Source organism: Anser anser, assembly GCF_964211835.1.
Source record: "Anser anser genome assembly, chromosome: 7".
Lineage (NCBI taxonomy): Eukaryota > Metazoa > Chordata > Aves > Anseriformes > Anatidae > Anser > Anser anser.
Window position 1 is genome coordinate 7,658,809 of NC_139727.1, and position 17,585 is coordinate 7,676,393.

Below are 17,585 nucleotides of genomic sequence, written 5' to 3' on the forward strand. Positions count from 1 at the left end.
TTCTCTGGGGTATAAATACATCCTGTTAAAAAAGGAAAAGCACCGAGTGCAGCTAGCTTTCTGCTGCGCCGATGCGCTTCTCGGAACTGATGGGGCAATTCCTTTCTCCTGAGGTCACGGCTCCTGGGTGAGCGTGCGGACAATGTGCTGCCTCCTCCTGCCGCTGCCAGCCGCAGAGCCCAGCCCGCTGCTCCTGGGAGCACCGTGCTGCTGCTGCCCCTGCTTCCACCGGCCTGGGGGCTCTGGGGTGCTTACACCTGCCTGGGGGCACTGCGGCCCCCTCCTGCCCTGTGCTAAAGGGGTGGGAAGCAAGATGACCTTACTTCGTTCAGTGCCATGCAAAAGCCTGTGAAATGTGCACGTCTTACGTGCCTGCGAGATAATTTTGGGGTACAATCTGCATGAAAAATTTGAAACCTGGAATTTGTGTGCAAACTTTAGCGGAGGAGCAACATGTAACGTGACATTTTAGGTGACTGGAACAATGTCGTGCGTGCTTCTGCTCAGTGTCTGCTGGGTCAGTGCGATGGGTTGCTCTTCCAGCTAGTTTGTCACCTTTACGGTACTACTTTTATTTTATTTGAGGTTGCCTTTTGTCATAGTTAACGCTGGCTAGCAAGTATCATCAGCTTTGTAAGCTAGCTGTCTCCTTTCTACTCCAAAACAAAAATAGTGGAGGCCACACTGGTATTCATATATGCACAGGAAAGATAGCATTGATCTGTTTGATTTTGTTTTTTGTTCTTTCTTAAAAATAAATGCAGATTTTAGGGGAAAAAAAGAATTATAGACCTTTTATTTTTTGATAGCAAAAGCAAAACTGGTATGATTTACAAGTATTCAACAAATGTTATCTACCAAATTGTCGACAAACATGAGGAAATTAATCTCTTCACGTACATATTTTTAATTCACCTCAGCAGCCAAAACAGGATGAAATGCCATTTGCGTGTTTTTTCTTATTGACATAAAAAAAAACAAACTCAGTTTGAGAAAACATGTTTCAGTCATTTGTATAATTTATTTATTTTTTCCTTTTAATGGCTTAGAAAAATAAAAATGCTGATTCGTAAAATCTAGATCCATGAAACTGGGGGCTGTGTATGTAGACAAATGGTTTGTGAATGCCGTGTTCCTGCCCTAAGTGAAAAGGCCGGAATCCACACTTCCACCCGTTTCAGAGGAGCTCTTTATGCAATAAACTCTGGGATATTCTGCAGAGCGTCTCCCTCCATTCCTACTCTTGGGGCTTGTGTGTGCAGCACCTTGGGAAATAAATCATCTCGCTTATAGCCATTTCACAAGTCGTTTTATATAAACTGGAAGCCTGTTACAACCAGAGAAATCATGTCTTTTGTCTGTGAATATCCTAGAGTCTGTCAATTACAGTAGCATTATTTCAACATCATAGTTTCATAGTATCTAGTGCCTCCTTTCCTGTGAAGCTCTGTTGATTATTCCAAGACATAGAACAAATCTTGCGTTTGTTGATTTTACTTTATTTTATTAGACATTACTTTAAAGTAGTCAAAATACATAGCAGACATCAAAAAGAAAGGTATAAAAATACTTGGGTCAGGTACAAAAAGTCCATCATAAGAAACCTTTAAGTATGTTTAGCATTTGTTGCAAATATATTGATCAATTTTTTTTCACTTAATTGATTATTTTTCTTTCCCTGTCGCCTGGAGAGTTTTGAGTAGAGACAAGGTAGAGATCGGCACCGAGCTGCCACCTAAGTCTTGAGAACCCAGTCCTAGTCCAAGAGCCCAAGGAATGCCTGCCTGCATCCGTGGGTGGCTTTGTCATTCTTTGAAATTTTGAAGTTTGTCGCTTGCTTGAAAAGTAAAAATACGGAAATCTTACTGACCTAAACCACCCTTATGGTTTCACTATAGGGGTTTAGGGTTGCGGTTAGCTGAGCTGCAGAGGCTATGGGATTATTTCTGAAAGGTGACCAGACAGGGTTGTTGCCACAAGTCTGCTAACCTTTCAGCAGAATTTGCAAGGAATCTGTGGCTTGAAAAGGCAGAAACTTTTTTCTCTGTGGTAAGGGAGCAGTGACAAATCTTCAAGTGAATGAGATTTTTCTGAATTCCCTCTGAAATCTGTGATAAACTGGACTTGCATTCTCCATCATGTTTTGTAGGAATTTATTCGGCCCGGGATTGTAATAGTACATTTCTTGTGTGTGCCTCGACTCTTGCCTTTGGTGATGAATGGTGTGCGTTTGAGTGGTTTATGCAGTCCTGTTACTACGATTTCCATTATTGCTATTTTACCAGTAGTAATGTGTTATGTGACTTGGTTAATGATTGCAGTGCGATTCTTCATCACTACTGCAAATAGTCTGGGTCCCTAAAGAGATTAGAATGAAATGTCATAGCAACAGATGTGTGCTCCTGAAAACTTTAAGAATAATAGAGTATTTAGAAAGAAGACTTTAAGAAAAATGGAAATCTTGATTCCACCGAAACCAGGCTGTTGCTTTGTGAGAAGTGAGAATGCCCACATGTAGCACAGGGCTTTGTGCTGGTGTTTAAAGGCAGCTAATTTATAGCCAGAAGCTGTACAGCAACGACCTGTGCTTAGTCTCGTGGCTACAAGCCACACGTGGTTTTGCCAAAGATGGTTGGTTTATGTGCAGAAGTCTCGGTGATAGCGATGTCTCTTGACAGCCATTGGAAGCTGCTGTTATTAAAAACCCTATGCTTCTCATTAGAACAACTCTATTGTACGTATTGGTTAAATATAGATTACTAATGAAATGCCTTTTTATTGCTTTCACGGTGAATACTTTCAGCGTAAAGTTAATTTGCAGTGTTATGTAAATTCTGTTTAACTTCAATCAAGTTTTTAATTATGTTTTTACCACAGGAATTCCCATTGGATTTGTCATCTCCTGTTAGGTATTTAACATTGTGCAGGGTGTTTTTTCTTCTCTCTTCTCCCCTCCTGCTTGAGTCTTTGATGTCACGTGGAACAGAGCCTTGCTCGAAAGCTGCGCGAGTTTGATTTCCTTTCATGCAAGTATGATTTAATGAAGAAGAATTACACAAAACCAATATTGGAAATGCTTTATTGTTACGATATCGATTAGCAAAAATAAAATTAAACAGAACTGCCCCTGAGAAGACATCCAGCTATTTTGTTTGCTCTCTGCCCTCTCTCGCTTGCTCCAGTTCAGTGAACCTGTGATACTGACAGCACTTGGGTTTCATTTAAAATGTCAGTTGCTATTTAACACAGGATGACCGTTCAGTTCGTGGCTTTCTTGCATAGATACCAATTGTCCTGGCAAATGTTTGCTTGCCCACTGAGTGGATAAAGGCACTCTTTTTTTGGCAGACCATTAATCACTTGGGAGAAAGGACCAGTCAGGCCGCATCTCAGCCCCAGATCCGTGTTTTTAAATCTTTTTCTGATGAAATGAAGTGGAAATAGTTGATGTTGAGTTGCCTGTCTTCGGAGGTGATAGCAAAAAGCTTTCTCCAAAAAGTTGTGTGACATTTTCTGTGTTTTATGTAAAAATCTTATTTAATTCATGTGAAATGATGGAGATTGTTTGTGTACAACAGATTTCTTTTATTTAAATACATGGTCGGTTTTTCTGACAAAGTTGGGACTTCTTGAATTCGGTAGTGATTTTTTGCTCAAAAATTGTTCATGCCCAAGTGGAAACACTTGAAAGGATTCGTGGTGCATTCAGAATTGAGGTGTGCTTAACGTAGCTCAGGATGCACAAAATCAACAGCAGGCTGTAACGTCTTTACTTCGGGAACACACTATCAAATATGAATTAATTGCCATCTTAAATTACTTTCAGGTTGTTCGCAGGCTTGTACATTTATTTCTGGAGGACTGGGATTATAATTTAACAGTACCCTAACTGTCCTACCATTTTAAGCACTCAACATTGCTAGGAACTGCTTTTATTTAAAAAAAAATGCTACTTTGAGTTACTTGCAAAATGCTATTCATAGTATGCTTGTACACTTCTCATCCCCAGTTAGTGCCGGTATGCCAGCATTGTTCTGATAATACTATCAATTTGCCAGGTTTGCTATAGGAATGAAAAAGGAAGAATTAATCGACTTGCCCTCTTCAAAAAACACATTTTATATGTAACTATTACAAAGCATTTGATTGAGATGGGAATTGTGTTAGTTTCTCGTGGGAGATGTTTGAATTTCCACTGTTTAAAAATCAATTCAATTTGATGAGCAGTAGATTCAAACAGTGGAACCCATTAGGACGATTTCATATCACCAGTTGCACCCCGTTTAATCTTTCTGTTGGGAGGTAATTAAATTGAACTCATTAATTTGCGCAGATGTTTAGCGTTTCCCTCGAACTCGCCGTTCTGCAGCCGCCCCATCCTTTCTGCCCAGGTGTGTGCCTCTTCCTTGGGCGGTGGCGAGGGAGAGAGCCCGGGCTCGTGGGGACAGCACTGGGATTGCTCCTAGGGTGGCCCAGCCGCTGCTCCTGTACCGATGGGCAGTACTCTGTTCTGTAAGCCATGTGCAGGGTAGATAGTTGTGGTTTGTTTTTTAATCAGGCCTCTGTAAGCCATAAATCTGCTCGATTTCAGCGGGCTCTGAACCTATTTAGTGCTTTACCATTGTGTTGGCACAGAGGTTCTTGCTTTCGGTGTCAGTAATCTTTCCGCATTGCTTTTGAGGTCTTGGTTTAATTTCCTTTGAAGCAATGATTTTCTCTCAGGAGAATTTAAAGCTGGTAAAAAGCCCTGGTGCTGACCAGCTAAATTTCCTTTTCTATCTACAAAAGCCCACAGGAGAACGTGTGTCCTCACTGCACCCGAAATGCGTCTGGCTGCGAGGAGGTGGCTGCCGCTGGTCACCCGGGGCTACGCAGAAGGCACAGCAGTGCCCGGTGCGCCCCTTGGTGTCTCCTTGCCCTGAGCGTCCGAGAGCTGGTGCATGAGGGGTGACCCAGGAAAGACCTGTATTTCCCTAGAAATGTCTCAGGCTAACAAGAAGGGTGAATACTTCACTGTTGTAGCTCCCTTCGTGTTGTTTAGTAAAGAAGTGGCGTGCGTGTTTAGCTAGTAAGCTTTTTAATAATCTGGTAGCACAGTTAAATCACAAATAAGCTTTTCTTTTATTTCTTGACTCTGTCCAAAATTTTGTTCCACTTTAGAATCTGAAGCTGAAATCTAAATCCAAGCTCGTGTGACGGTATCCAGAATTCACAAAATACGAATGCTCCCACAAACTCCTAAAATAGTTTTATCTGGATTTTTGCTAGCATTCAGTAGATTCTGTTGCAGGGACGCCTAATCTCTTTGAGAAGAAAGGTCTTTTGGCTGATATTTTTAGCTCTTAACATCTTATTGGCTGCATGGGTGCTGTGAAGAAAGAACTGAAGGGATGGGAATGCTGGACCCACCACAGCGTGCTGGGATTGCAAAGCCATTATTGGAGGTCAAGTATAAATATGAAAATAAAGAAAGTGTATTTCTCATCCCTTGAAATCTAAGAAAGGTTTGTAAAGTCAGGGCATAACAGCGCCATAGTGTAACTGTGCCAGACTGGTAATTCACCAGGGATATTTCTGTAATTCACATTCACTTCTTTGAAACTGTTCTTGGGTATTTCAGACATGAAAGAACTGCACAAAACATGTGCAGATATATCACCAGAAAGCAGATTCAACAGTAAAGCATCTTCTTGTGGAGATGACAGGTAAACAGCTAGAGGGGTCTCTGCTGTTCTTTTCAGTGTTAATTGTTGCTGCACAGGAGCTCTGAATGCTTTTTCTTTCCTACTTCTTTTCCTTTGAAAAAGACCTTCACAAGGATGGAAAGAAAATGAAAACTTGCCACCATTTCTACTGTTCTAGCAATAAGAGATGGTTGGGTTCTTGCCATATGATCCAAGCTTTCTTGAATCCTTTCCAAAACAAGTGGAATCTTAACTAGTTGTATGGCTACTTTTCCTGCTTTTTAAAATTTAAGTAGCTCAGTCTAGGTGGAGCTGGAGGTGCCTGAATTTTTAAGCTCTTTTGTAAAGTGGAGAGATGAGGCCAAGCAGAAGGGAATGCCATTAGCGCACAGTGACACCGACAGCGGAGCTATTTAGACAGCTGCACGTGTCATATCATGTACTTGGGGCTCAGTCATGCTGCTATTTCTGTCTCGTTAGCGCAAATCACAGCATCTACTTTTTGCGAGCGTGTGTGCCTCTTCTCTTATCTGGGGGTGCTTCCTTATTTGAGTGGGAGCTTGAGAAAGGCTGCTAATATTCAGAGCCCAGGAACGAGCCGTCCGCTTGGCTGCAGAGCTGCAGGCGGTGCCCCCATGCACAGCCAGCGAGACCCCGGTGCCGAGTCCCTCTGCAGACATCACTGGGGTGCTGGTCTCAGGCTGGAGAGGCGGCATTGCTCACCAAACAGTCGTACGGATGTAAGATGTTTGTAAATCACAAGCCAAGCTATTGAAGTTTTTCAAAAAAAGATGCCTAGGAAAAATTGTTTTGTCTACTGGCTGTTGAACCTTCATATTCTAGATACTGCCAGTAGATAGAAAAGCTAAAAATATGCCTGAAAACTGAAAAAGAGTCAAAGGAGTAGCTTTCAGATAGCTGCCAGGCTCCAGGAGATGTAAACATTGCTTACAATGAAACTCATTGTGAAATTATACATTTGGTATGATAACTCAAAGCAGCTATAACAGTATCATGCTGAATTAAGGAACTTCCAGGAGGATAAACACAGGGTGATTTTTTTTTTTCTTTTCTTTTTGCTCATGCTAAACCATCTCGTTTCTTATACTTTGTTTTCATTAGCTGGCACTGACCTGAATGTTCATGATTGTCCAAAAAGTGAACTTTTTCAATATAGGAGGCCTACGCTAGGTTTTGCAAAATAGTCGTGAAAACATAAACACAATTTCGATGTTGTTAATTTGCATTTTAATAAGGCTTATTACCTGCTCAGCTGCCAACACTCATTTCTTTTTATGGCATATTCGTTTCAAGACTTTCTAAATTCTACCCCTTGTTGCTGCTAACGCTGTCCCGTGTGTTCGACACAGCTCTGGCAACACCTGTGAGCCCGTGTGCGTGTGTCAGATGGAGAAGTGAGTCTTTCTGAAGTGGGAGTTCACGTTGGATGCCCAGAAATACGTCCCCCAAAGTTTTTTTCATGTTAGTTGCAAATGTAATTTATTTCTTGTTTTATGAATTTGCTCTGCTTGAAGAATAATGCGTGTATTTACTTATTTCAATGGTAATGCTGTTAGTAACAGCTCATAATTTTAACAATGTATGAGGCTCATAAAAGGACATTAGCCAAACTTACCCTGTGTATTGATTTAGTATCTCTCCTCATATGGATTTTCTGGAAATCTTTCACTTGGTTCAAAATGAAGGAAATTAGATTTAAGTTTGTCTGTCCCCGACCATCCGTCTTGTGTTCTGCAGGAGCGCGAGTGCTGCTTTATCTGTGTCTAAGCCTTTATTGTCGGTACAACCTTTTATGGGTTAATTATTTCCTCAGCGAAGAGAAGAAATAAAGGCAGATTTTTCCGTGTGCATCGCACAGCAGTGAGGGCTAGGAGAGGCCTCGCTGGGAGAGCAGTTGACGTAGTCCTGGCGGGGGGAGCTGCTGCTCCTGGTCGCTGAGCCTCAGCTGCACGTAGCCCGTGCGCGACGTGCTGACACCGTGGGGGCTCGTGCATCTGTTGTCGCCCTGCCTCGAGGCTTCCCAGCTAATCGGTGCTAACGGGGGCTGTTTGGCCGTCCAGAAGCACTTGATCGTGATTCAGTCTAGGACGTAAATATTTCACAGTGACATTTGGTGACGTAGGGAACTGCTGGTAGGGGCTCTGACCCTTCAAATGCTGAAATCCAAATCCTGAATCCAGCATTTGAAATTGTTTGTGCTGTAACGCTGCTGGGGAACTAAGCAAAGCCTGGGTACAACGCGGGTTGCATCTGCCAAGTGAGCTACAGGGGAAAGGTGTCTTGGAAGGAATTTACGGGTTGTGAAAGGAGCGAGCTGCCTCTGTGCTGTGCTGAGCAGCGGGCTGTGAGGGCGGGCTGCCCCGCACACGGCTGGGCTGGCCCGTGGTGGGGCGAGGTGGGGCGCAGGCAGCCCCGCTGGATGACGTCTCTGAAAAGCAGGCGCTCAGCTAGGCTTGGGGAACATCTTCTGCAGGTCTGTGCCTGTGCACCTGTCTTGGCAGCCTCGGCAGAAAGGGGTTGTGACCAGGCTCGCGCTCTGCTTCACCAAGGCAGGGCAGCCCCATTGCCTTCCTCCTCCCTGCTCCGCAGCACGCAGTGGGGTAACCGTGCCTTGCTTACGGGAGGGGGACGTGGCCGCCTCCAGAGCTGCTGCCTCTGAAGGGCCGCATGGGCTGAAACCACTCGCTTTAATCTATTTGTAGCAAGAGCCCTTTTGATGGAGATGGTCATTTGCTGGTTTTGTCGGGGAAGCCCCCAAAGCTTCCCACAGGGCTCAGGTTTTTCTCTCGCTACTTGCTGCACAAACACGCAGCACTGGCCAGCTGCGATGCGCTCTGCCTTTACCCTGCAGCGCATAGCGCTGAATAGATTTGAAACCTTCGACATGCCTCCCTTTGCTGGGTTGTTTCCACAGCTCCCTCCATCCCATGAGCTCTCAGGGCCACAGGGACCTCTGCTTTCACACCGCTGGTGCTGGCACGGGGCGCGCGGACCCGAAGCGGGTTACGTCCCTGCCGGCCAGCCCTCGGGATCGGATTCTTTCCGCACGTGTGTTCAGCCAGCCCTGTTTTCTCCTCGCTCCCCTCTGGTTACATTTTCATTAAGGCCTCATACATATGTGATATTTTAACTCAAATGGGCTATAATAAATTTCATCTGGATAAGAAGTGCCTTTTCTGTGTCATAAATTCTGGCTTTTCCTGTCTCTGCTAATATGGCCCCCTCTCCTTAACGTTTCAGCTCTGTACTGATAAACTCCTCGGCATTTAAATGCTGCTGCAGCAGGCGGGAGGTGGAGAAGTGGGTCAGGCGGAGCTATCAGGAGAACAGTGACTTTTATAACTGGCTGAATAGGAAGCTCCCGGCTACTACTCGGATTTCTGTGAGGATGACTGCCGTGGCTGAAGGGAGAGAAGTAAAGCACACTTTCATTTTAAAAGCGCTTTGCACACATGAGTTAACCTTTTCAGTGCTCTGGTGTGAGCTGGGTAAATGTTGCTTCAGGTGAGGAAGCAGTGGCAGGAGGGTTGTGCGCCCTGGCCCCCTGCGTGGCTGCGGCTCTGAGCCCACCCGAGGGGCTCGTGGACAGGCTGGGCTCTGCCGCTCTGCCCTGCTGGGGCTCCCGGGGCAGCTGGCCTTGCCTGCTGCCACGAAACAAGGCTGGCATTTCGTGCTGCACTGCTGGATCTGGGGCACTGCTGGCACCAGGCGTCCAGTGCGGCATGGCAGCCGGAGCTGGGAGGCGCTGGCTTGCGTATCGGGCGTCCCAAGTTACCTCTGAAAGGGTTCTGATCCTCTGCTCTTCTTTTCTTGATCTTTCTTCTTTTCATTTTTTTTCCACGTTTTGAAATAACTGATGGTTTTTGGTTTGCAGATCTCCAATGAGAAGTCAGAATTACTTCATTTAAAAAAAACTTTTCATGTTGTGAGAGCATAACACTATATTCTCTGTCCATCTTTCTTACCTCATATTATTAGGCTTATAATTATCTCTAACATACGTGTGTGTCTTTGTAACGAGCCTATAAAATCTGTAACACATTTAGTAGTGCTATATAACCCAAGAGCGTGCCTGCTGTACTGTGGCTCAGCACCATCTCAGCACCACCACATGCTTGGTGGTGGGAGTGGAGAGGTCAGTTCAGACGAGCACTTCATTTGGAGGCATTAAAGTGTGTTGATACTAGATTATTAGAGGTTGTTGTCTGATTTGTCTGTTGAATTTCTTTGTGGTTTGTGCAGAATCAACCTGATTTCTTTAAATATAAATTTTTCATGGGGCATTCCTACCTTTTGAAATAATACTAGTTAAAAAGTAAATATCATTACAAGACTTTCTTGCTTAATCTTGGATGCTAAAGGAAAGCTATAAGAGGTCATTTGGTGAGCAATTTTATCAGGGATTTTCTCCCAGTTGAAACCACATGATGTTAATAAGCATTTACATAATCCCTAAAAACTGGTAGGCAAGTTGTGCACGTGGAAACATGAAAGGTAGTGTAAGCAGGCGTGTTGGTTTATCCTGAGAAGTGTGTTTTGACTGTGAGCCTCTGTAAGAGAAGGCTGGAAAAAGACAGAATCCCTCTGCTGTCTTTTTAACTAAGGAAGAGTTGGTGAATTGTGAAACCTGTTCTAGAAAATGGATTTTTATTTTTCAGTGAATCTATAAAAGCCCTTCATATTTCTGTCTTCTATCTGGTAGCCAGGTAGCTTAGTAAACAAACTGGATTGATTATCTGAAACAGTTATTTTTTATTTTAATGTTGGATTTGGGATACACGGTGCCACATAATTCATCTCCATGTCTTCTAAATTCAGTTGTGTAAGGTATATTTTATCCTGCATCCACTTCTGAAGGTGAAGAAAACCATATTTCTTGACATGTAGGTACAGAAACGTTAACTAACCGTAATGAATCCTGCTAGCATCTTCAAGCAGAAAATAAGACGAAGTGCAGTGTCTTCTATGAAATCTTGGCTCATCCTTCAGCAAAGGTCCCGAAAGTAAGCAACTGATAAGCAAACATCATGCGTTTTTTTTCTCTGGAAAGATGCATGAAATTAACAGATACTGAAGTGTTTGTTCATGGCTGAGAACAGAGATGTTCTGCTGTAGCTGGTGCTTGACCAGAGGAAGGTCTGGCTGGAACAGTTGGCTGCTCAGACTGACAGCAAGTACTTTGGGTTTTGAGTAAAACCTCACGGTCTTTCCCCTCCCACCTAAGTTTCTAAAATGGTTAGGGAGGATTCCTTTTAGGAGGATGAAAAATAGCATTGCTGCCTTTTGTTAAGGCATAGAGTCAAAAAGAAGTGAACACGACCAAAGATGGGAAGGTTTGGAGCAGCATAAAGACCAGGGATGTGAGGGAGGGGAGAGTTTATCTAGCTAGCCACTGTATTGATGTTTCTTCTGTCTATGGACCTGGCTAAAACATCAATCTGTGATATAAAATGGCTTTGTAAATGTTTCCTGCTAGCGAGAAGCAACTTCAGTGCAGGGTTGTAAGCTAAGTAGCTCCCGTTTTGATGAGCAGCGGTACATTGAAGGGGGACTGAGAAATAGCAACGGGTCTGAAAGTAATGCTGGGGTCAATGCCCCAACCTGGCTATTGGTCTCGTGGTCATCGTTCTATTTAAAACCCTGGCTTCTGGAGCCAGTTGATTGCTTAAACCAAACTGAGGAAATCATTTTGCATTTCTAAAGTTCCTAGCAATGTGAAATCCATAAGACAGATTGGAAATGTATTTTAAGTGTACCAGAAGTGTTTAAAAGAACACATGACATCATGTCTTGGAAGTTTGGGTGGTTGATCTATTAATTGTGGTTGATAATTTGTCATTTCAAATACAGGGATAGCTAGTTAAGTTTGATTTTTATCTTTTAGACCTTAAAAAGCTTGTAAAATGACTACCGAAACTCTTTTCCAACTAGCAAGTACGTTTGTATGCTGTCTGCTCAAAAGAAAATACTTGCTACTCTAAAAGTCCCTCAGTCGCACCCTGCGCACTCAGAGTGCAGCAGGTCGTTGTAACACGACGTGCTCTTTGTCTATTTGGGATTAAAAAATCACGGGCCTTGCCCAGAAAGTACCAAACACAGCATCTACACTGAGTAGGTCTGCTGGCCTGGATGTGCCGTGGCACTGCTCTGCTCTGCATTTCCCCCCGCACGGACACTTGCAATGTCTGTGCGTCCATCTTCACCTGGGCAGACACTTGTCTCTTCATTTCACCTCCAAAGCATGGCTGTCCTCTCATACTTCACTGCTAGAAGCCAGTGGCCTTTCTTAGAGCTCTCGTGTAAGATACTATCCTGGTAGTTTCAGCTTTACCATGGTATTTGAGAATAACATATGTAGCCTGGTAACAAATACAGAAAAATATATTGTGCAGCCGCCTCGTATTATCTACTGTGTGTATGTCATGTCACTTGTGCACTGCTTTTGTCTCGTTTTCTGATGGCCTGTAAGTTTCCTTATGGCTTGCAAGTAACCGTCTCTCCTTTGGCACCAGCTGCCATGCTATGTTCTGGATGCCGCCGATAACTAATAATTGTAATTGTTGTTGGAATTAATGAGGTTGTGGGGAGATTCTTTCCTTCCACAGTGGAATGATAACAATAGTTGTAGCTTTATTATGACTTCTTTTTAACTAGAATCTGTTACAGGTTGTTGGGGTGGGGGGGAGGGGGGGGAAGGGGGAGGAGGGCAAAAAACCAATAACACACAAAGCCCAGGTATTTAAGGTATTTACTGGGTAGTTCACATGATACAGTGACCTCTGAATACAGCTGCCCTCAGGGTCCTGAGAGTTTTCCTTCTGCATCCCGCAGTAACACCCTGTGGCTTGGGACAAATGACCTCTGTTGGCCAAGCTGGCCGCCAGCACAAGCGAGGCCGAGTTCTCCCAGGTCGGCAGAAGTGCATCGGATTATTCCAGGCAGTAGCCGACTCCTTTAGGTAGCGTGTATTTCTGTCCATCTGTGAAATGGGGACGGTGATCCTTTCCTGCCTGCCTCTCAGTGGGCTCCGTGAGGATTAGCCATGTCTGTGCAGCAGCGTCTGAGTGGTAAGTATGATTACAAAGAACAAGATGTGCAATTACACTGGAGGGGCAGCAAGCTGCGGGTGTCTTGTTACACGTACATCGCAGAGCAGCTGGCTGATGAGCTATCCTGACCTGTGCAGTTAAACCAGATTTCAGCACAGTTGGCTCGTTTATGGGCTAGTCTGATTCCTCACGTCAGGACCTCTCCTTTCTAAAGGAGGCACGAGATGGGGAAATACAGACGACAGCTCTCCACCAGAGCTGTGCGCTTCTGTTTGCTAGCCGGAACGACCCCGGGCACGGTGAACGTGAGCACCTGTAGGCAGGTGCCCTTGCCAGAAGGCTCTTCTGCCAGCAGTGTGAGTCCTGGTGCTCTGGCCACCTGCTTCTCCCCTGAGAGTCTCCTCGCCTCTGCCAGTGTCGCCGTCTGCACGTCAGACATGCTTCCCTGTGAAACATGCCTTGCTCTGCTCAAATCCCACCTAAAGACTTCATTCTCCTGCAGTGTCAACAAGAAGTAAATCAATAATAATAATAATCGTATTTGTTTTCCTTTATGAGCTTCCCGCTCACTGCATCCCGTCCGTTCGGTCTTGCCTGGACCGTGAGCTTCCCAGGTCGTGTCCCGTGCAGACGTCTCCTGCCTGCCTGTGTTGGTGCCCTGCACACCCCTGTTGGCTTGGCCTCTGCTTTTACCTACCTGAAATTTGTTCAGTGAGCAAGATGAAAAGTGCAAGTGAAAGGCAGCGCAAGTTCTCTTTCATTTGTTCTCTGCACAGGCTTTAATGCTCTTTGAGCGGTTAAGTTATAGCTATTGCTGAAATTAATGAGTGATAAGAAAGAGGATTTAGTTGTGTTTCCATTAGGTTTTATTAAGGCTAATGTAATGTTATGGGATAAATATATTATCACCTTCTGAGGGTCATTGTCAGTAAATATAACAATGAAGTGATTATTCCAGTGTTTTGCCTTAGGGAAAATTAAAGCAACTAGGAAAAAAAAATAAGTGTGATGCAATGCGTTCAGGTGTTTAACATCCCTTTATTTGAAAGTGGTGTTAAACAACTTAAGTCCATGTCAAACAACTGTGGTTTTCACTTTGACTGAAGCATTGACAAGGAGCTGTGGTGCAAAGGAAGGGCTAATACTTAAAATGCTTGTAAAAGAAGTTAATTAAAAAAATCAAAAGTACTGGGAATAAGGACCTGTGGGTTTGGATTTGGGTGCTGAGTTTTTGAGTTAGCCAGCTCACATCTTCAAAGGCCTGATTTTCAAAACTAAGGGTCCTGCAGCCCTTCCAAAAGACAGACATGACTAATGGCGTCTGAAGTCCGTAAACGGTACAGCAAGTGGGGTGTTTGGTGCACATGGTCCTGGGGGACGTTCGTGGAACCAACGCTGTGTGTGTGAGCAGGGAAACCAGTCAGAGTCTAAATAGTTTAATGTCATGGCACAGTTTCAATCAAAAACACTAGAGATGAGGCGTTCATCGAAATTATTCGCTTCAATAAAGGATTAAAGATACATTTTTGTCCTTACTCTTGCTGTGTTTTACCAGTATCTCTCATAAGCAGTGCTATCAGTTAGTGCTGGCAGGATAAAGCCCTGAGGATATTAGAACAGCATGATTTTTATCTTGACTGTGTCCCGTCTGATGGGAGCTACTGCTTGTGGCTAAAATGTTCTGCAGCGCTTTGGCTTGATTCATGCCGGTGAAGTTCGGCACTAGGATTAACATTGTCTGGATAAATCTCCCACAGACTGACCTGGGAATACACCCCACAGTTACATAAGAACGGCGTGTTAGAGATTAAGGTGGCAAACATTTATCTCCGCTAACAAAGAGTAGACCTGCTTTTCATCCGTACCGAAGCTGTGATTTTAGTGTTTTTCTGAGTGAGGATTAAACTACGTGTCCTGCTATTTTTTTGGTGTATTTTAATTTGTATTTGTTTTATGCATATGAAGCCTGCTCCCATGTTTCGAGGAATACGTTTAGAGTGCAGATAGCAGGATGATTTTCCTAATTCATAAATAAATTAATCTTTTAAAGGAAGAAACAAGACACCTCATTTCTCCTTAATGCTTGAGTAAGTTTTGGGATGCTCATTCTGACACATCTTGAGTACCCGAGTATTTTGAATGTGTAAATGACCCAACAAAATCAATAGAAACTCATACTTTAATGAGCTGTTTGGGATTAAGTGATAAAAGCACGTGATCTCTGGACTTTATTCATTTTGCCATGCAATTATGAAAAAGGAGTTGAGCATGAAGGGCAGGGAAGGAAGAAACCACTCTGTGAAATGTTGTAAAGCTCAGATAAAAGGCTGCCGATCCCAGCGCTGCTCTGGAGGTGACAAAGGTTGAGTGAGAGTCTACAGATTAAGGTAATGCTGACTCCTGGTTTGCAAATTATTTTTTCAGTCCTTACATGTCGAGCTGTTGTCCATGAAGAGAAGCCAGGGAGATGGAAGGCCACATCTTGCTGTTTTGGGAATGGCTACTGTTCAACTGTCACAAAAATAAGCTGAAAGGCATGAAACTTGCCTAATTGAGTGGTGAGGGTGTGACCCAACGCTGGCTAAAGCAACGGGCATCTTCGGTGCATGCTTAATGGGTGTTGAAGCAGACCCTGTTTTAATTCAGACGTTTTTATTTCTTGATCTGCTGGCATTTGGGAATGTGCTGTTATATGTGCAGCAAATCTTTAAATAACACGTCTGTCTGAAGACACTTGCCTTGCGTGAGAGTAATTTTTTGAAGCTCCATGCTGCCTCATTAGTTCTCTGCTTCAATTTTCCCAGAGTTACTGCTGCATCAAGTTAGACTTATCTGGTAACCTGGATACATACATTTGGTATAGTTACTGGTATTTATGTATTATAATGAAAGATCACATTTGGGCACTGAGGGCCCCAAATCCAGATCAAGCTAAGGAACTTATACCTATAGGATTTCTTAGACGCACCTATATGAGATAAATAATAATTGTATGGTAAACTTCGTGCCCCAAAACCTAAGTGTTTTTCTGGGAACATTTGATGGTTGTTCTTCTGAATTCTCATGTTAGTTGAGCAAGTTTCTCCAGAAATAAGGAAATTTCTCCAGAAATGGAGAAATTTTTTTTTGGTGTTTCCCTAGAAATATAACGGTATGGTTAAAATAAGGGCTGTTAGGCCACGAGCGGTCTTTGCTCTGTTTCCCCAGAGAGTGGCTGTGGACACCTTGGCCCACCAAGGAGCGTGCCTGCTCCCCATGGTGCCAGCTGACGGCACAGGCTCTGGGCAGGAAGGTGAGCAAGAGCTCTCAGCGTGGCCAGGAGGCCAGGCTATGACACAGGAGTGGGCATCTGAGCTTCTCACTTGCCAGGGACTCTTTTGATTCAGTTTTGTCTTTCATGCAGAGGATCAGGGTAGTCCCCGGTCTGGTTTTAAGGGAGGGGAAGGAGCAGCAATAGCATTGATCTTCACTGGGAGAAGCACGTCACGCGGGGTGTGCCACGGGTGCTGGTACTTCTATGGACAAGTCCTCAGTTTTACTCGTGACTTTACTTGACCCTTGCTTTTCTGTCGATAGCTCAGGGTCCTCCTGTCTCAGCTTCATTGCATGGAGACTTCTAGAGGTGTCATGAAAATTGGTTAGTTGTTGTAAAGTACTTTGTAAGTAATAAGCAGTAATACAAAAGTACTTATAGTAAGTATAAAGTATATAAAAGTATATAATAAGTATAATTAATGCTTCCAATAAAACTATGAAGAATTAATTTACAAATTGAGAGCTCAAATCTGGCGTTTTATGTCTGCAGGAATCAAAAGATGTGCTTGTGGTCATATTTCATTTGCTGTTTATGAAATAACTTATTTTCACGATGTAAAATTACCTAGTATGCAAACTCTCTTGATTAAGTACTTGAAAACAAACATGGCTTTGTAGTAACTTGTTATTTTCCCTGAAGAATGTGTGTGCCCTTTCCTGCACTCAGCATTGTACTGCTTCATGTGGTTTTGTCTTTGGTATACAACCCACTGTGCTCTAGCTCCACACTTGATTAAATGGCATTATGAACTCTCTAATTATAATACCTTCACTTTATTACACTCGAAAGGATTGGCTCTGGTGGATGGTAGTATGAACAATGTGTAATGTGAATGCACTATTTTAGTCTCATTATTGGTTTTATTAATCTGCGCATTGTGAGCTTACCTTCTGGTCGCCATCATGGAGCTAGATATGATCGTGGCACTGTGCATAATGAAGACATGATTCCTTCCACAAATGCTCTACTATCCAGCTAATAGTTCATAGTTTTATTAAAATGCAAAGCCTAAAATTAATAGGTGTATCTCATGTGAATGCAGGATTGAAAATACAAAGCGAAGAGCTGATTTTCTGTGTTGGCTGAATCTGATGCAGGCATTAAGATATAGTGAGCTATTCAGGGGAGATTTTGCTGGGAAAAAAAAACACAAAACAGGTACTCAGATGCTTGCTTCTGTAGGACAAAGAAGAAGTTCAGTGTGGGATTCAAAACCTGTCTTTGCTTTTCCCTTCAACTTAATTAATCTTCTGAGTGGTAGCAAAGTGGCAGCACTTTGCGGTATTTGTGGATTTGCCGCTTTATGTACAACTTCTTCAACAAGAAACTGTGGAGGTCCTCAGTGGGGTCTCAGTTTATTGGTGGTAATGTTACGAGCCTATAAAGCTCTTCATACTGTGCTGTCTTCGGACAAAGGCCGTGTCATTTTAATAGCACAATAGCAACGAGGATAGTTAATGGCCCTCTTTGTACAGAAAACTGTCCAGGGAATTTGATTGAAGAAGGAACAGAGCA

At 43.5% G+C, this 17,585-nt stretch overlaps 1 protein-coding gene and 1 long non-coding RNA gene across 20 annotated transcripts in view; one reads left to right on the forward strand and one right to left on the reverse strand.

The window, feature by feature from the left end:
- Window positions 1-17,585, forward strand: part of ZMIZ1 (zinc finger MIZ-type containing 1) — a 353,245-nt gene that overhangs the window by 91,193 nt on the left and 244,467 nt on the right. The gene's annotated exons all lie outside the window — the stretch shown is intronic.
- LOC310902120 overlaps window positions 1-17,585 on the reverse strand; it is a 58,631-nt gene that overhangs the window by 27,667 nt on the left and 13,379 nt on the right. The window contains exon 2 of the long non-coding RNA XR_014586504.1: window positions 1-16,370. This exon is cut by the window's left edge and continues 27,667 nt beyond it. This is a non-coding gene — a long non-coding RNA (uncharacterized lncRNA). The remainder of the gene's footprint in view (window positions 16,371-17,585) is intronic.